The sequence below is a fragment of the Rhinatrema bivittatum genome, chromosome 3 (assembly GCF_901001135.1).
Source record: "Rhinatrema bivittatum chromosome 3, aRhiBiv1.1, whole genome shotgun sequence".
In the NCBI taxonomy this organism is placed as follows: Eukaryota; Metazoa; Chordata; class Amphibia; order Gymnophiona; family Rhinatrematidae; genus Rhinatrema; species Rhinatrema bivittatum.
The window spans coordinates 207671497-207688475 of NC_042617.1; positions in this window are offsets into that span (position 1 = coordinate 207671497).

The following is a 16979-nucleotide window of genomic DNA, read 5'->3' on the forward strand; positions in this document are numbered from 1 at the left end:
CGAAAAGTCCCTTATCGCATGCGATACCAGGATGGGGGCGGAGTCGGGGCAGATTCGGCCCCAGAAGAGGAGGAGTCAGGGCGTCACCGGGGCCGACTCTGTGCCGACGCCGCGGACAGCGAAAAGGTAGGTGCCTTTTCGCTGCCTATTTCGCTCCCAATAGCTACACCTCCTATGGTGGCGCTATTGGGTGCGAAACTGGCAGCGATCGCACCGCGACGGTGCGAGCACTGCCGGCTAGCGCAGGCCCGCTCCCCGTTTCAGCCCCCGCCCCTCATCTTCTAAAGTATCGCAGGCCTACGATACTTTAGAAAATGAGGCCGTAAGGGCCTTATTTTATAAACGTATCGCATGCGGTAAGGGACGTTTCGCATGCGAAATGTCCCTTTTCGCGTGCAATACCAAAATGGGGGCGGAGTTGGCCCCGGAAGAGGAGGAGTCGGGGCATCACCGGGGCCGACTCCGCAAAGACGCCGCGGATGACAAAAAGGTAAGGCCCTTTTCGCGTCGGAGTTCGCTCCCAATAGCTACACCTTCTATGGTGGCGCTATTGGGTGCGAAACTGGCAGCGATCGCACCACGATGGTGTGATCGCTGCTGGATAGTACAGGCCCACCCCCCCCCATTTTGGCCCCCCACCCCTCATTCCCTAAAGTATCGCAGGCCTGCAATACTTTAGAAAATGAGGCCCTAAGGGGGTCATTTTCCAAGCGGATTGCATGCGATAAGGGACATTTCGCACGCGAAAATCGCTTATCATGTGCGATACCAAGATCGGGGCGGAGACGGGGCACCATCAGCCCTGGAAGAGGATGAGTCAGGGCGGCACTGGGGCTGATGCTGCAAAGACTTCGCCGACAGCGAAAGGTAAGCTGCGTTTTCGTTGCCAGTTTCACGCCAAATAACTACACCTTATATGGTGTAGTTATTTGGCGCAACACCGGCAGCAATGGCACCACGGAGGTGCCATCACTGCTGTCTATCGCACGACCGCCCCACGTTACTGCTGAATTCACTGTGCCTTGCGGCATTAGTAAATCCAGCCCTGCACTCCCTACATCCCTTACACTAAACTAAATTTTAGCCAGCAAGATCTAGGATGATTTTCAGCCAAAAAAAAAAAAACTAGCTGGTTGGTTTGGCTGAATATATGCTTAATTTAGCTGGTCACAATTTGGCCAGTTAAGGGGGTCATTTTCAAATGCTTATCGCGTGCAATAAGCCGCTATTGCATGCGATAGCATGCTGGGGGTGGAGTCGGGGTGGAGTCGGGGCGGCGAGGAGGCGGACTCCGCGGTGTCTTCGCTGCTGGCGATAAGGTAAGCAGCGTTTTTGTCACCAGTAGTGCGCCCAATAGCACCACCTTTCACGGTGGTGGTATTGGGTGCGAAAGCCGACAACGAAAACACCGCAGTGGTGCGAAGGCTGCCGGCTTTCGCAGGCCCGCTCCCCCCCCCTGGTCCCCCATTTTCACTGGATTCACCATTCTGCGATAGAATGGTGAATCCAGGCCTAAGTTGGGTACTCAGCTCCTTTTTAAAAATTGACTCCTTATTGTCTATATAGTGTGTGACTAAACTATTTCTGAATTGTATACTTATGACAGACAGGAAATAAAAGGAGTTCCATAAGTTTTCTGTAGGAACTTTGTAGATGAGTCACATCCTGCACCATTGTTTCCTGGAGTTGTATGTAGTAACATATGGATACTATTATTTTGTAGCCAAGGACATCAGCTAAAACAGGGACAGGTGGCACCATTACTAGCATCTGTATTTTTCAAGCAGCAGTACAGAGGTCAGCTATCTCATGGCACATCCATTTAATTCTGCTTGTCTTCTGAGAAAAAGAATCTGGTAATGATACTAATTGCATTGAACACTTGACTTTGATTCTCCGCCTGGACTAGGAAAGAGATAAAACCATGTATTAATGTAGAGTCTAGTATAATGTTCCTTCCATCAGTGGAATAAGAATGGATTTGAAGGAGAGGAAATATTTCCTGACTCCTAGTGCTTTAGCTGCAGGCTGATAAATAGTGCGGTTTGGAATCAATTTCAGCATTGATCTGAAAGATAATCCTCTTCACAACAACCACGTCCTGAGGTTTTTACTGTCAGATGTGAAAATGAATGGCAAGTTCTAAGTAAAAGAAAAAAAAAGAAGAAAAAAGAAAAAGGAGAGCTTGGCCTACAGGGAAACAGGGGTAGATATTTGTCTGTCACAGATGAGCTAATACACTGCAGAAATTTTCCAGGGGAAAAAGTCAACTATACGTATGAAGCAAATTTATTTTCTTAATTGCTAAAAACAAAAACAAAAACAAAAAACCAAACCCTGTGCCTCGAAATTGAAGAATCAATCATATTTATTGCTATATGGGGAAAATTAAAAATTGTTCCATATATAATAATTTAACATGCTGCACTTGGAATCTATAGTAGACTCCCAATCGATAGCCTGCACTTCATGGTAACCTGGTCATGTAGGCACATGAAGAAGGAAAAAGAAAACCGCTGTAGATGTCGAATTGGTTGTTCAACTTAGAAGGCTTTTATCCTGTAAATGCTGTGCAACAAATAAGGATTACTAAAGGCAGCTTGAGAGAAGTACACTACTGTGTTTGGTGCTGGAATGCATTTTAACTAGTGTCTAGAGATCTCTTTTTATCTGGGAATGAAAATAGTTTAACATCCCTATCTTATCTTTTGTGTGTGTGTGTGTGTGTGTGTGTGTGTGTGATACATATGATAATGCATAATGCTGTGGATAGGGAACAAGGAACACTGCTGGAAATGACAATCAGATGCTTGGCATATTGCTGGAGTTCATTGATCTGGTACTTTTCAAGCCAAAGATATGGGGATAGGAGGTTTGTCCTTTCTGGGTAAACTTTATGAAACGCCTTGGTACAAATATGACTTTTTGTTGTATTTTCTGTTTGCATTTCTTCAATGAATATAAAAAAAGCATATACATATTTTTCATACAGTTCTACAGGCAATGATTTTCGCAAGCACAGACTACTGTAACTCTCTGCTGTTAGGGCTACCTCAAGTTACCATTAGACTACTACAAATATTGCAGAATTCCACTGCTAGAATTTTGACAGACAAAAAGAAAAGAGACCACATTACAGATACACTTGCTGAACTACACTGGCTCCCAATTGAACAAAGAATACAATATAAGGCACTGTGTATAATTCATAAACTAATCCATGAAGAGAAGGCTGACTGGCTTCACATAGCACTGCATGTACATGTACCACACAGAAACCTGAGATCCGCTAATAAGGCTCTACTAACTATTCCTTCTGTTAAATCAGCACGCCTCACTCAGGTAAGGGAGAGAACACTGTCGCTGGCTGGACCTGTTCTATGGAACTCCATGCCACTTGAAATAAGGCTACAGCGGATTCTGAAACTATTTAAAACTAATCTGAAAACCTGGCTTTTTAAACAAGTCTTTTATAAAGATAAATGGGTAGATTTTCAAAGGGGTACGCGTATCCTACGCGCGTACCCCCCGAAAACCTACCCCAAACCCCCCCTGCGCGCGCCGAGCCTATTTTGCATAGGCTCGGCGGCGCGCGCAAGCCCCGGGACACGCGTAAATCCCGGGGCTTGCATGGAGGGGCGTGTCGGGGGGCGTGCTGGCAGTGATGTGGTGTTTTGGGGGCGTGTCGCGCATGATGCGGCGTTTCGGGGGCGGCATCGTGGGCGTGGTTTCGGCCTGGGGGCGTTCCAGGGCGTGGCCACGGCCTCCGGACCAGCCCCCGGGACCGGAACTCGGAGCGAGGCGCGCGCAAAGTTACGCCTGCTTCCAGCAGGCGTAACTTTGCCGACAAAGGTGTGTGTGGGGGGGGGGGGGTTTAGATAGGGCAGGGAGGCCTAGGAGAAGGGCGTTACAATAGTCAATTTTGGAGAATATTATGGTCTGAAGGGCAGTGCGAAAGCTGTTGAAATGTAGGAGGGGTATTAGTTTCTTTAAGACATGCAGTTTGAAGTAACATTCCTTCAAGGTGGATTTTATGAATGTTTTTAAGTTTAATTGGTTGTCGACCGTAATGCCTAGATTTTGTACATGTTGTGAGATAATTGATGGAGGGGGCAAGGTGTTGTAGGGTGTGGTGATGATGGTGGAAGGATTATGAGAAATGATGAGGAGTTCTGTTTTTGGGGTATTAAGCACGAGATTAAGATTTGTGAGGAGGCGGTTGATAGAATTTATGCAGATGTCCCAGATCTTTAATGATTTCAACAGTGAGTCGGTGATGGGGATAAGGATTTGGATGTCGTCCATGTTTATGAAAAAGGTGATGCCTAGGTCCAATAGTAGTTGACATAGGAGTAACATGTAGATGTTGCAAAGGGTAGGAGATAGTGAGGAGCCTTGGGGTATACCTCGGGTTAAGTTAATAGGTTCAGATTCACTATTACCAAGTTTGACCTTGTATTGTCTATTTTCAAGGTAAGATTGAAACCAGCGGAAAGCAGTTCCTGTTATGCCAATGTCCGTGAGTTGGTTTAACAGAATTTTATGGCTGATGGTATCAAATGCTGATGAGATGTCGAGCATTGCTAGAAGGTAGGAATGCCCGTTGTCCATATCTTTGAGTACGGTGTCAGTGAGGATTATTAGGAATGTTTCTGTGCTGAAGAATTTATGGAAGCCAAATTGAGACATGGATAGAATTTTGTGTTTCTCCAAGTATTCGGAGAGATGGAGGTTGACAACTTTTTCTGTGATTTTGGCTAGGAAAGGTAGGTTTGAGATAAAACAAAAATTGGAGAGTTCTGATGGGTTGAGGCTGGGTTTCTTTAGGATGGGTTTGACAATTGCTTGCTTTAGAATGGTCGGGACATTACCAAGGGTGAGGGAGCAATTGATGATCTCAGACAGGGGTTTGGCTATTAGGTTGGGAATAGTTAGTAGGAGTTTGGTCGAGATGGTGTCAGATGGGTGAGAAGAGGGTTTAATTTTCTTTAAGAGGGATTCAATTTCAGATGATGAAGTGGTTTCAAGGCAATCGAGGCTGGCTTGGGTGTTTGTGGGGGGGGACATTGGCATGGGGTGTGTCAGGAGGAAAATTTACCATAAACTTGGAGATTTTGTTATTAAAGTAACAGGCAAAGTCATCACATTTGCTTTTGGAGTTGGTGTCTGGACTGGGTAATGAGGAGGTTTTGGTAAGGTCGGATATGAATGAGAAGAGGGCTTTGGCATTAAACTGGTAGTCGTGAATTTTAAGGGCGAAGAAGTCACGTTTTGTTCTAAGGATGGTAAGCCTGTAGGCATGCTTGGAAGATTTATTTGAGGCAAGCAGAGTGGGTGATGGATGTTTTCACCATTTTCTTTCTTTGTTTCTTAATTCACATTTAAGTTTTTTAATTCAGGGTAGTACCATGCTTTTCTGTTATTGTGGGAGGGGTTTATTATTTTAGTTGTAATTGGGCAGATTTTGTCAGCAATGTCTTTAGTGATGTTGTTCCAGGAGGAGAGTGCTGATTCAGAGTTTAGGGAAAAAAACCCACTTGGACAAAAAAAAATCCTCCACAGGCCTGCAGCCTCCCTGCAACCTCTCTGAGACTTCCCTATGACCTGCCTATGGCTCTCTGCGACCTCCCCGGTACTTCCCTGCCATCTGCCTGGGGCTGTGCTCTCCAACCCCAGGTCTGATTGCATGTCCACATTAGTCTGAGAGTTTGAAATTAAAACAAGTGATTCTGGAACACCTGTTGGAGTTTGAACAGTACTGGAGCACCAAATTACAGTTCAAGCCCCATCGAGACTGCTAGAATTGTCTGCTTTAACCTCAGACTCGCAAACATACATGGGGAAAGGGAATAACATGAGTACAGGGTGGAGAGGGAACAGAAATAATTGGACTTCTAGGTCAAGATTTTGATAGCTTTTTTGTGGGAAAGATTACTACAATCTGTGAAAAATGTGTACCCTTACTTTGTCAGACAGTTCCTTTAATCAACAAACAACAATGAACCTTATCTGAATCAGAAAGGATCTGTTAATAATGGAGTAGAAATTAAACTATTTTTTGCCAGGGGATGTGGTTAGTGCAGTTAGTGTAGCTGGGTTTAAAAAAGGATTGGATAAGTTCTTGAAGGAGAAGTCCATTACCTGCTATTAATTAAGTTGACTTAGAAAATAGCCACTGCTATTACTAGCAACAGTAACATGAGATAGACTTAGTTTTTGGGTACTTGCCAGGTTCTTATGGCCTGGATTGACCAATGATGGAGACAGGTTGCTGGGTTTGATGCACAGCTGCTGAATATCTCCGAATAAGTCACTAGTTAGGGGGACCACAGTGTTTGAAGTAAGGACATGACACAGTGATAATATTGGAGTAAAACAATTTTGTTTGTGCTACTAATAAAAGATGAAATTGATAAAGACACAAGATTTCTGATATCTTGAGCCCCTGGAATTTAAGTCAAATAGGGCCTCATCTTCTAAAGTATTGCAGGCCTGCGACACTTTAGAAGATGAGAGGCGGGGGGACCGAAACGGAGGGAGGGCCTGCGCTAGCTGGCAGCGATCGCACCCAATAGCCCCACCATAGGAGGTGTAGCTATTGGGAGCGAAAGCTGCCGCAAAAAGGCACCTACCTTTTCGCTGTCCGCGGCGTCGGCGCAGAGTCGGCCCCGACTCCTCCTCTTCATGGGCCGACTCCGCCCCGACTCCACCCCCTTCCTGGTATCGCGTGTGAGCGGCGTGGAAAATGAGGCCCATAGTTTGTATTTAAACATTATTCCTCACATTTCTCTGTGACCATTTTAAATCCAGACATTGGATCCATCTTTGACAAATCACTACAAGCTGGTTTTAAATCTTTCTTTTTTTATCTAACCTCATTGAAAAAGTAGTAGCAAAACAATTGCAAGGCTTTGGGGTGAATTTTCAAAGGCTTATATGCATAAAATTAGCTTATATGCTCATAAGTAGCATCTACTTATATACATGCTATTTTATAAACCTTAAACATACACCCTTATTTTTGCTTTTGTGTGCACAAAGGAGGTGATCTAGAGGTATTCTGGGCAGGGCCAACATTTATGTGTGTAAATTATTTTAAGACATTTAAGCACGCAGATTTGCCAACTTATTTGTGTAATTTTACACTTGCTAATTATTTTGTATAAGTGATATTAAACATGTTTATTGCATACTTTTGACTAGGTAGGACATCTGGTTAAACTGCAGGGAGTACTGGCTGAAGAAAAAGGAGGGTCCGGAGAAAGACTGGTTGAATTGGCGAAATAATTAGTAAAACAATTTCACTTACACATGCTTTATAGGGATGTGCAGAGCAAAATTTTATGTTCATATTTTTTATGTCCGAAAGGGGGGTCCCACTTGCGGCCAATATGGACATAAAAAAAATCCAATGAGTTGGGTATATGTACATATGTGCAAAAAAAAAATTTAAACCCCCTCACCCTCCTTAATCCCCCCCCCAGACTTACCACAACTCCCTGGTGATCGAGCGAGGAGTGAGGACGTCATTTCTGCAATCCTTGGCGAGAAGCATGTGACGTCGGTGGCACGTCGAGTGACGCGGCGTCACGTGATTCCCGGCTCGTTCGCGCCGGACGGCTCGTTCGGCCCAAAAAGAACTTTTGGCCAGCTTGGGGGGGCCTCCTGACCCCCCCCAGCTGGCCAAAAGTTCTTTTTGGGCCGAACGAGCCGTCCGGCGCGAACTCGCCGGGAATCATGTGACGTCGCATCTGAGTGACGCGGCGCCACGTGATTCCCGGCGAGTTCGCGCCGGACGGCTCGTTCGGCCCAAAAAGAACTTTTGGCCAGCTTGGGGGGGCCTCCCCCCTCAAGCTGGCCAAAAGTTCTTTTTGGGCCGAACGAGCCGTCCGGCGCGAACGAGCCGGGAATCACGTGACGCCGGCGGCACTCAACGTGCCGCCGACGTCACATGCTTCTCGCCAAGGATTGCAGAAATGGCGTCCTCACTCCTCGCTCCATCACCAGGGAGTTGTGGTAAGTCGGGGGGGGGGGATTAAGGAGGGTGAGGGGGTTTATATTTTTATTTTGGCTCAACAATCGCGATTTCCCACATATCGAACATATCTATGTTCGATATGTGGGAAATCCGATCGTTTATGTCGAATCAATTTTTTAAGTAAAAAAAAAATATGAGTTGCGTTTTACTAATGCGGTCAATCCGAATGCACACCCCTAATGCTTTAAAATATATCAGTTTACACTGTGAGACCCAGTACATAGCTATGGGTGGGCCTGGGTGCAGGGCCGGACAGAACAGGAATTAGGCCCATGCCAGCTAAGAAAAGTAGGCCCCTATGTAAGATTCTGATGTGATTCTTAATAAGAGAAATTGTTTTCTAAACTTCCCAAACCAAGAACGATGGCAGTCCAATGACTCTGCTCCCAATGACCATACTAGGCCTACTAGGAAACACCCCCCACCCCAAACCCTTCCCTTATCTTCAGAAGGTCAGCACAAGAGTATGGCCCTTCTGTACCGGCCTCATTAAAATGAAAATGCCAACAGGTGAACTACATACCCCGTACTGCATGTTGCTAACTTATGGAATATTAGAAACCGCAAGGCTAGATTTTCAAAGGAGCTGATCTAGCTACCTACTAAATCTGAATTTAGGGAGCTAGATTGTTTTGCAAATTGACTTCACATTTTCTAGTGTTCCATAAGTGAAAATGTATGTTGTCATTAGGTAATAACTAGGATTGCCAACAAAATAGGAATCCCAGTGGCCAGCACCCCCATTCTCTCCTGCCAGTGGACATTTCCATCTTTACCACCTCCCTTCCCTTCCATTGCGGACTTTTTTTTTTTTTCTGATACCAAGGCCAGTCCTAGATCTGACCATGGTGGCAGCAGTGACAGCAGCAATAGATTGTGAAGATAGATGGATCTGGGACAGTGTGTGGTCCGCTCCTAGCCCCATTCCCATCCTGGTTTCCATAAGTGCATCAAGGCTTGGGAATGCTTCATATTAAGCCCCAGCCATGTGCTTGCACTACTTGTTGCTGCTGTCACCACTACCAGTCAGGCTTAAGACCAGCCATTACAGCTTTTGACTGACCAGATATTGCTTGGTTGCCAACCCAATTGACAACTCTCAGGATGCCTGGGTCTACTCGTGCCTGTGCATTTTGCAATGCTTTGAGCCTTTGGAAGTGTGCTTAGTAATGTGAACCAAATAAAAAAAGATCTTTAATCATGGATGTTTAAACAGCAACTCTGTAAGATAGAAAATTAGAAAAGTATTAGCTTTCAAGACCATTCCAGATAGACTAGCAATCTTTAAATATAGGGCAAAATAGATACAGGATCTTAAAACTGTAAGTTATTTCTTGACTGGGTATTATTTGCCTAGTTATTGTGAAATATAAGAAGATAGAAGGATTATTTTCTGAAGCACCTATTTTGTATTTTCAGTAGAGGATTGCTGCCCTCTTGCTTGGTTGATGAATGATTTTGATCTGCCTATTCCTGCAATTACAGTAAATACAGAGGAAGAAAATATCACATTTCTCCTAACTGTCACCTTCAATTTTAATAGGCCTAGAGAGCATCAAATTGTGTCATATTTAATTTTTTATCTAGTTTATTTTAGTCGCATGATTTTAAATGTTTTTCACATTTATGCTGCACTATTGGGGCTTTATTATAAATAAACCAATTGGTAGGAAAACTAATAGTTCTTCAAATTACATTTACCTGAATTACTTTTACGTTACTTCTCTTTTTTTGCTGCTGCTTGGGACCATTTGAAGAATGGTATTTAGTTTAATTGAAAAAAAAAAAAAAAAGAAATGTATAAGTTGTTCATATTTATCCAGAAGGGAGTGTGGAGGTGGTTTAGGGAAAAGTGTGTTGCATCAAGATAGAATTCTGTGGGATTGATAAATCAAACCTTAACTTCTCTTTGCACCAGTGCAAACATTCTTCCAGACTTATCAGTGATAAATCTACCAGTATGTTCTGTGGGTAAAAATGCTGATCTGCAATGGAAAATACCTAAACAAAAACCTTGATGAACTCTCCTCCCCCTATCCTGTTATATCCTGCCAGGCTTATATATCCAGTTTTCATCTCATCCTTTCGGAGTTGAATAGCATTGAATTATCTAATAAGGTTTATGTGATGTTATGACCCGTTTTACTGTTAATAACCACCTCTGCTCTCTGTATCGCCCTATGCGAACGTTGTCGTTTCATTGTAAACCGTTGTGATATGTATATTTTACAGGAACATCGGTGAAGAAAAGCTATAAAATAAATAAATAAATAAATATTGCCTGCTATGTCTTCTTGACTTACCAACTAAAAGATAATCTACTTTGTGTCTGCACTTTCAAACCAATGACCTTGGTTAGCAAATGAAAGAAACTATAATTCCTGTAATGCAGGAACGATGTGGCACCCATCTGAAAGATCAAAATAAATAGTGCCTTCTGTAGTGACTACAGTAGTCTGTAATATTAGGGACTAGCAAGGTCCAGCCTTAGGGAAAACAGCAAAACAGCACCTTGCACAGAGTTGAAAATGGTGCCCTGCCACTAAGGAAAATGTATATTTGCATTGCGGGGAATCTTTGCTTTGCTCCCATGACCTATTCTCCCATCTGTTCCTCTAGGTTCTATCTGCCAGTCTTGGTTTTTCTCATAGCTGTTTTAACCACTGTTACAGTTCAGGTGGACAGGTCCACTCAGGTCCTAGATATTGAACATTTCTTTTGAACTGGCAGAATATGAATAGGCCCAGACCCTGGCAGACGTTTGAGGTAGCCTTGATCCTTCCCCACCCCTCCAAACACACACACACACACACACACACACACACACACACACACACACACTCTAGTTCTTTGGAGGGCCACAGGGAGTCCTAGTTGTTGCTGCTCAAGGCTTAAGGCAGCGGGAGGTCACGGCATCCATTCATGGACAGATTCCTGGGAGAGGGAGAGATGAGACGAAGCTAGAGTGTCTCCACAAGACTGAAATTAGGAACAACGCTAGGAACTTGGAACTTGGAATTTGACTTGAAACTTAGAAACAAGGATGGACTCCAAGGACTTGATCCATCAGACAGACTTGGTGTTGTGTGGGCCGGTCGCGGGGCCACGCGGCCAACCCCACTTACCGGCACAATCTGCTCTTCTGCGGCGATTCTCCAGCATCGCTCCCTGTGCGCCACCCCCTCTCAGGACTCTGATGCAGACAACCTCTGTGCTCCACCCCCTGGGGGAAGTTGCTTCCTGGTCCCTACCAGGAGGCAGTTCTCCACTGCCTCAGGACAAGGGTCCACCCCCAAGTGCAACAAAAGACACAGTTGATAATCACTGATGTTTCTGGAAGTAGTGATGGCTAGAAGGCAGAGATATGGATAGGAATGGCTAACTAAGATAAAGATCAATATTCTGGATTGAAGGAGATTAGTTTTATTTATTTTATTGTTTTTATTTTGAGTTTTATTTTATGTTTGTCTATCATGTTAATATTGTATTATTATATGAATATATACATCGCTTTAAGCAATTTGTTTTAAGTCTGGAAAGCAATTCATAAATGTTATTAAATAAATAAACTTTATTAACAAACAAAACAATAAACAGAGTCTTACTGTGCATTAGAGATGTGAATCGTGTGATCAATCGTCTTAACGATCGATTTCGGCTGGGAGGGGGAGGGAATCGGATCTTCACAGTTTGGGTTTTTTAAATATCGTGTAAATCGTGTAAATTGAAAACCGGCAAACTAAAACATCCCTAAAACCCACCCCGACCCTTTAAAATAAATCCCCCACCCTCCCGAACCCCCCCAAAATGCTTTAATTTACCTGGGGTCCAGTGGGACCCCAGGTAATTTAAGGGTACAGTGGGACCCCAGGTAATTTAATTTACGGCAACACGGACTCTGGGGTCCGTGTTGCCGTACGGCCGGCGCCATTTTGCGCAAAATGGCGCCGGCCATACGGCAACACGATTCGACTGCAGGAGGTCGTTCCGGACCCCCACTGGACTTTTGGCAAGTCTTGTGGGGATCAGGAGGCCCCCCCAAGCTGGCCAAAAGTCCCTGGGGGTCCAGCGGGGGTCCGGGAGCGATCTCCTGCCGTGAATCGTTTTTCCATACGGAAAAACGATTCGCGTGCAGGAAGTCATTCCCGGACCCCCGCTGAACTTTTGGCAAGTCTTGTGGGGGTCAGGAGGCCCCCCCAAGCTGGCCAAAAGTCCCTGGGGGTCCAGCGGGGGTCCGGGAGCGATCTCCTACTCTCCTGCCGTCGGGGGACAAAAAAACAAAATGGCGCCGGTGCTACCTTTGCCCTGTCATATGACAGGGCAAAGGTAGCGCCGGCACCATTTCTACAACGCACAGGAGGTCCGAGAGTAAAAGATCACACCGGGACCCTTCCTCTGGACGCCAGGTAATTTAAGGGATTTTGGGAGGGTGGGGGATTTATTTTAAAGGGTCGGGGTGGGTTTTAGGGTTGTTTTAGTGTGCCGGTTTTCCCGCCCTCCCCCTTCCCCTTCCCCCGATTTACGATTTTCTGACGATAAATCGGGGGAATTGTTATTGTATCGCGGCTCTAACGATTTTTGATGATTTAAAATATATCGGACGATATTTTAAATCGTCAAAAAACGATTCACATCCCTACTGTGCATAAACTGGAGAAAACAGTGACCATGAAGTCTAGGCCACAGAAATAAAGACAGGTAAATTAAGGATAATTTTGCAGGGCTCGGCTAGAATAGCTGCTCATCAAACAGGCCAGACAGGTCAGAGATGACCAGAGCTGACTGAAAAACACAAGAAAAAATACCCAGGCACCCTACTTCCAAGTCAGAGGATAATCCTTTCAAGCCAGCTACACTGAACACAGGAGAAGCTGTGAATATGGGGTTGATCACCAGCTAACAGTATAGCAGAAACAAGGAAACTATGAAGAATAAAACATGAACACAGCATTAGCAAACAGAAACAGAAAAGCTGCTGTGGAAGCAGGACACTGTGAAAGCAGAACAACAGTGAACAAACAGAATAACACCTGTGGAAACAGGACAGCTACCTAGTCTGCCTTGTGCTTCCACTGGCCCTGATCCTGCTGGCACTGCCTGAGGGAAGGGCATGATGAAAGGGAAGTGAGGGTAGAAGAGGAAAAGGAAGAGGAAGGAAAAAAGGAAAACAGATTTAGGGGAAAAAAGACATGAGGAGGAGGGAAATGGAAGAGAAAGAGAAGCTTGGGGAAAAGGGAAATGGAAGTAAAAGGGAGGAACCTAAAGGTGGGAATGATAAAAATACCCCTACGTTTTGACACTTTGATCCTGCAGACAACATAAAAAAAACCATTTTTATGACATACCGTAATATGAATGTATTTTACTAGTCCTGCCCAACTTTTTAAAGGATTTTGCTGTGTTATGTGAACTATTTCTTACCCAGTGCCCAATTGTTGGCAATAGCAGGGCGGTGTACATTTATAACTACATCCTCCCTATCCCCACCCCTGCAAAAAAAAAACAAAACAGAAAAAACCAGCTATCCCTGCCAGTTCCAAACAGTTGTTCCTGAGATTGATGTGCTATTTCAGTAATGATCTATCACTCTCTAAAGTTTTCTTTTCCCCAGAGGGCTACCAATTCTAGACAGTTATCCTTCATTGCATGCTTCAACATCCATAAACACTCTGTGAGCACAATTAAGCACTTCCACTACTGAAACAGAAGCAGATATCAATTAAGTCAACGATCCTATAAAACTTTAAACAAAATGCTCAAATCATTAGGAATTCCCATTTTACTGGCAAACTAACTGCTTCTCAAACAGTGACAAATAGTAAAGAAGAGAGAACGGGCTCAGAATATTCATTTTAGTATCTTCCAACCTGATCTCTGGACGATTAAATTGACTATAGCAGAGGATAATCTTTTATGATTCCTTGTTCTTCTGATTTCTGGGAAACAATATTTCATTTAAATATTTTTTTAAAAACACCATTTTGCTTTCTACAAGCTTCCAGAATGTATAACAGATAAAGATATACAAACGTCTTCAAAAGAATTGCACCTTTGATTAATTAGTTTGAACCTTTGTTAAAGAAGTAGCAATTAGCAGGATGCATAGTGAAGCTGCAGAAATTACTCTGGTGGATTGATCACTGCAACAAATGAGATCTCAACAGTTGCTTGAGATCTCCAGCAAAAAAAAAAAATAAATATAACAGATCATGGAAAAATCTAAAGATATTTTCAGATTGAAACAAGGCAGAATTATACCTGATTCATTTTAATGAATTAGTACATCCCTAATAACAGACTGAAAAAGAAATCTGTAGAATAGAATATTTAAGCCTATTAAGTCGCCTAATGTTGGATTATGAAAATACCTCTCTTTTTTAAGGGTGTGCAGTATTTGGGTTTTTTTGTTCTTCATTTTATTCGTAGGGTTTTTCATTTCGTTTCCTTGTTTAAAACTTTTACTCATTTTTTTCATATTTTTTAGTTTGATCTATTTTCCAATAGCATGCAACAATGTTATTTAGTGCACTAACCTAGCCACCAACTCCCCATCCTAACCCTCCCCAAATAAACCATGCATTATTATGGTTTGTTTTTTTTAAAGAAAAGCCTCTTACCAACAGGCTTGTAATGATCTGCCCCAACCGTCCCTGCCCTGACTACCCACTCAACCTGCATCTCATCCAATTCCAGGGTCTAAAAGAGGAGGAGCAATCCCCAGTTAGTCCTACTCTACCAGTGCAGTATCTCAAAAGGGTGCTGGCCACAGGTCAGTTGGTACAAATTTGGAGAAAAGAACTGGTGGGGCAAGAGTAATTGTGGAACAGTCCTTCTCCTTTGGACCCTGGGATTGGGTAGGATGTAGGAGAGGGGTCTGGGGAAGGATTTTTATAAACTCAGGAGGACCTTTTTTTATTTATTGTGCAATTTAGTCAACAGGGCTGATCCCTGTAAGGCATCTGAAATAAAGCAGAGTGCCCCTGAGGAGCGGGTACCCAGGTTAGCAATACCCTGAAGGGCAGAAAGAGAGCTTTCAGGGCAGCACGAAAGCGGCAGAGTAGCTTAGACCGGCCAAAACCAATCCTTTGCTAACTCAGTGAGCTAGCAACAAAGTAAAGGCTATATACCCGGATGGCATGATGTCAGTAGAGGGGAACGCCCCCAAGGTTCGCGCCAAAGCTGGAATAAAGATGTGAGGAGCATGACGGGAGGCAGCACCCATAGCCGTTCCGGGGACGCCAGAGAGGTCAGCTTGTAGATGTGGTGGCAGCCAATTTCCCAAGGGAAGCGGAAGGAGCCGTGAATAAGGTGAGGCAAATGAGGCGAAGCTGCGTAGCACCGATGGACGCAACAGTGCCCTCTACCAGAGATGCCATTCCTCTAACTCAAGTTTAATTGCAAGCAGCTCCCAATCCCCGATACTGTAATTCTGTTCTACGGAAGGAACATGGAGTCAGGGTCCCAGATGTCGAATGCTGGCTCAAGACCACCCCAGCCACAATAACGGAGATGTCCACCTAGACCAGAAAGGAGCGGTTAGGATCCGGATGGCGTAGACAGGGTCCAGCAAGAAAAGCCTTTTTAAGACATTGAAAAGCTGAAAGGGCCTCAGGAGAACAGTTCTGACTGTCACGACCCTTACGGGTCATGGCCGTGAGGGGAGCCGCCAGAGTAGAGTAGTTGGCGATGAAGTGGCAGTAGTAATTAGTGAACCCTAGGAATCATTGTAGGGCTCGGAGACCCACTGGTTGAGGCCAGTCCTGGATTCCTAAGTTTCTCTGGGTCCATGGAAAACCCTCGTTGAGAAATGATATACCCTAAGAAGGGCAGGCTTGATTGCTCAAAAAGGCACTTGTCCAACTTGGCAAAGAAATGGTTCTCACGAAGATGTTGCAGGACCGTATGAACATTTGCACGGTGAGTAGCCAGGTCCTTAGAAAAGATGAGAATATCATCTAAGTATGCCACAACTTTAACATAGAGGAGGTTTCTAAAGATCTCAATGATCATTCACTGGAACAGAGCAGGGGCATTATCCATCCCTGGTATTAAAGGCCGTTTTCCAGATGTATTTGGGGCATATACGCACCAGGTTGTAAGCTCCACGTAAGTCCAGTTTAGAAAGATGGAAGCCCCTTGGAGGCAATCGAACAATTCAGAGATCAGAGGCAGAGGGTACTTGTCTTTACAAATTATGGCATTTACATAGAAACATAGAAACATAGAAATGACGGCAGAAGAAGACTAAACGGCCCATCCAGTCTGCCCAGCAAGCTATGCACTTTATACTTTTTTTTTTTTCCTTTTTCTCTCTCCCACCTGTTACTATTGGCTTCCAGTACTCTCCAGCCCTAATTCCCCTCCACCCCACCACCAATGTAGAGAGCAGTGCCGTATCTGCATCCAAGTGAACATCCAGCTCAATTAGGGGTAGCAACCGCTGCAACAAGCAGGCCACACCCCTGCCCCATAATCTTACCCACCCCTGGTTTTTTTTTTGTTTTGTTTTTGTTGGTTTTTTTTTTTTGGAGAAGGCAACCCTCCATCCTTCCTGCTCCGTGAATGCCTCTGTGGCTACTGCCACTCCGTGCAGTGTTTTGCTGCCTCCTCTTTATTCACGCCCTCTAGACTTGATGGATCCACAGTGTTTATCCCACGCCCCTTTGAAGTTCTTCACAGTTTTAGACTTCACCACTTCCTCCGGAAGGGCATTCCAGGCATCCACCACCCTTTCCGTGAAGAAATACTTCCTGACATTGGTTCTTAGTCTTCCTCCCTGGAGCCTCAGCTCATGACCTCTGGTTCTGCTGATTTTTTTCTGACAGAAAAGGTTTGTCGTTGTCTTTGGATCATTAAAGTTTTTCAAGTATCTGAAAGTCTGAATCATATCACCCCTGCTCCTCCTTTCCTCCAGGGAGTACATATTTAGATTCTTCAATCT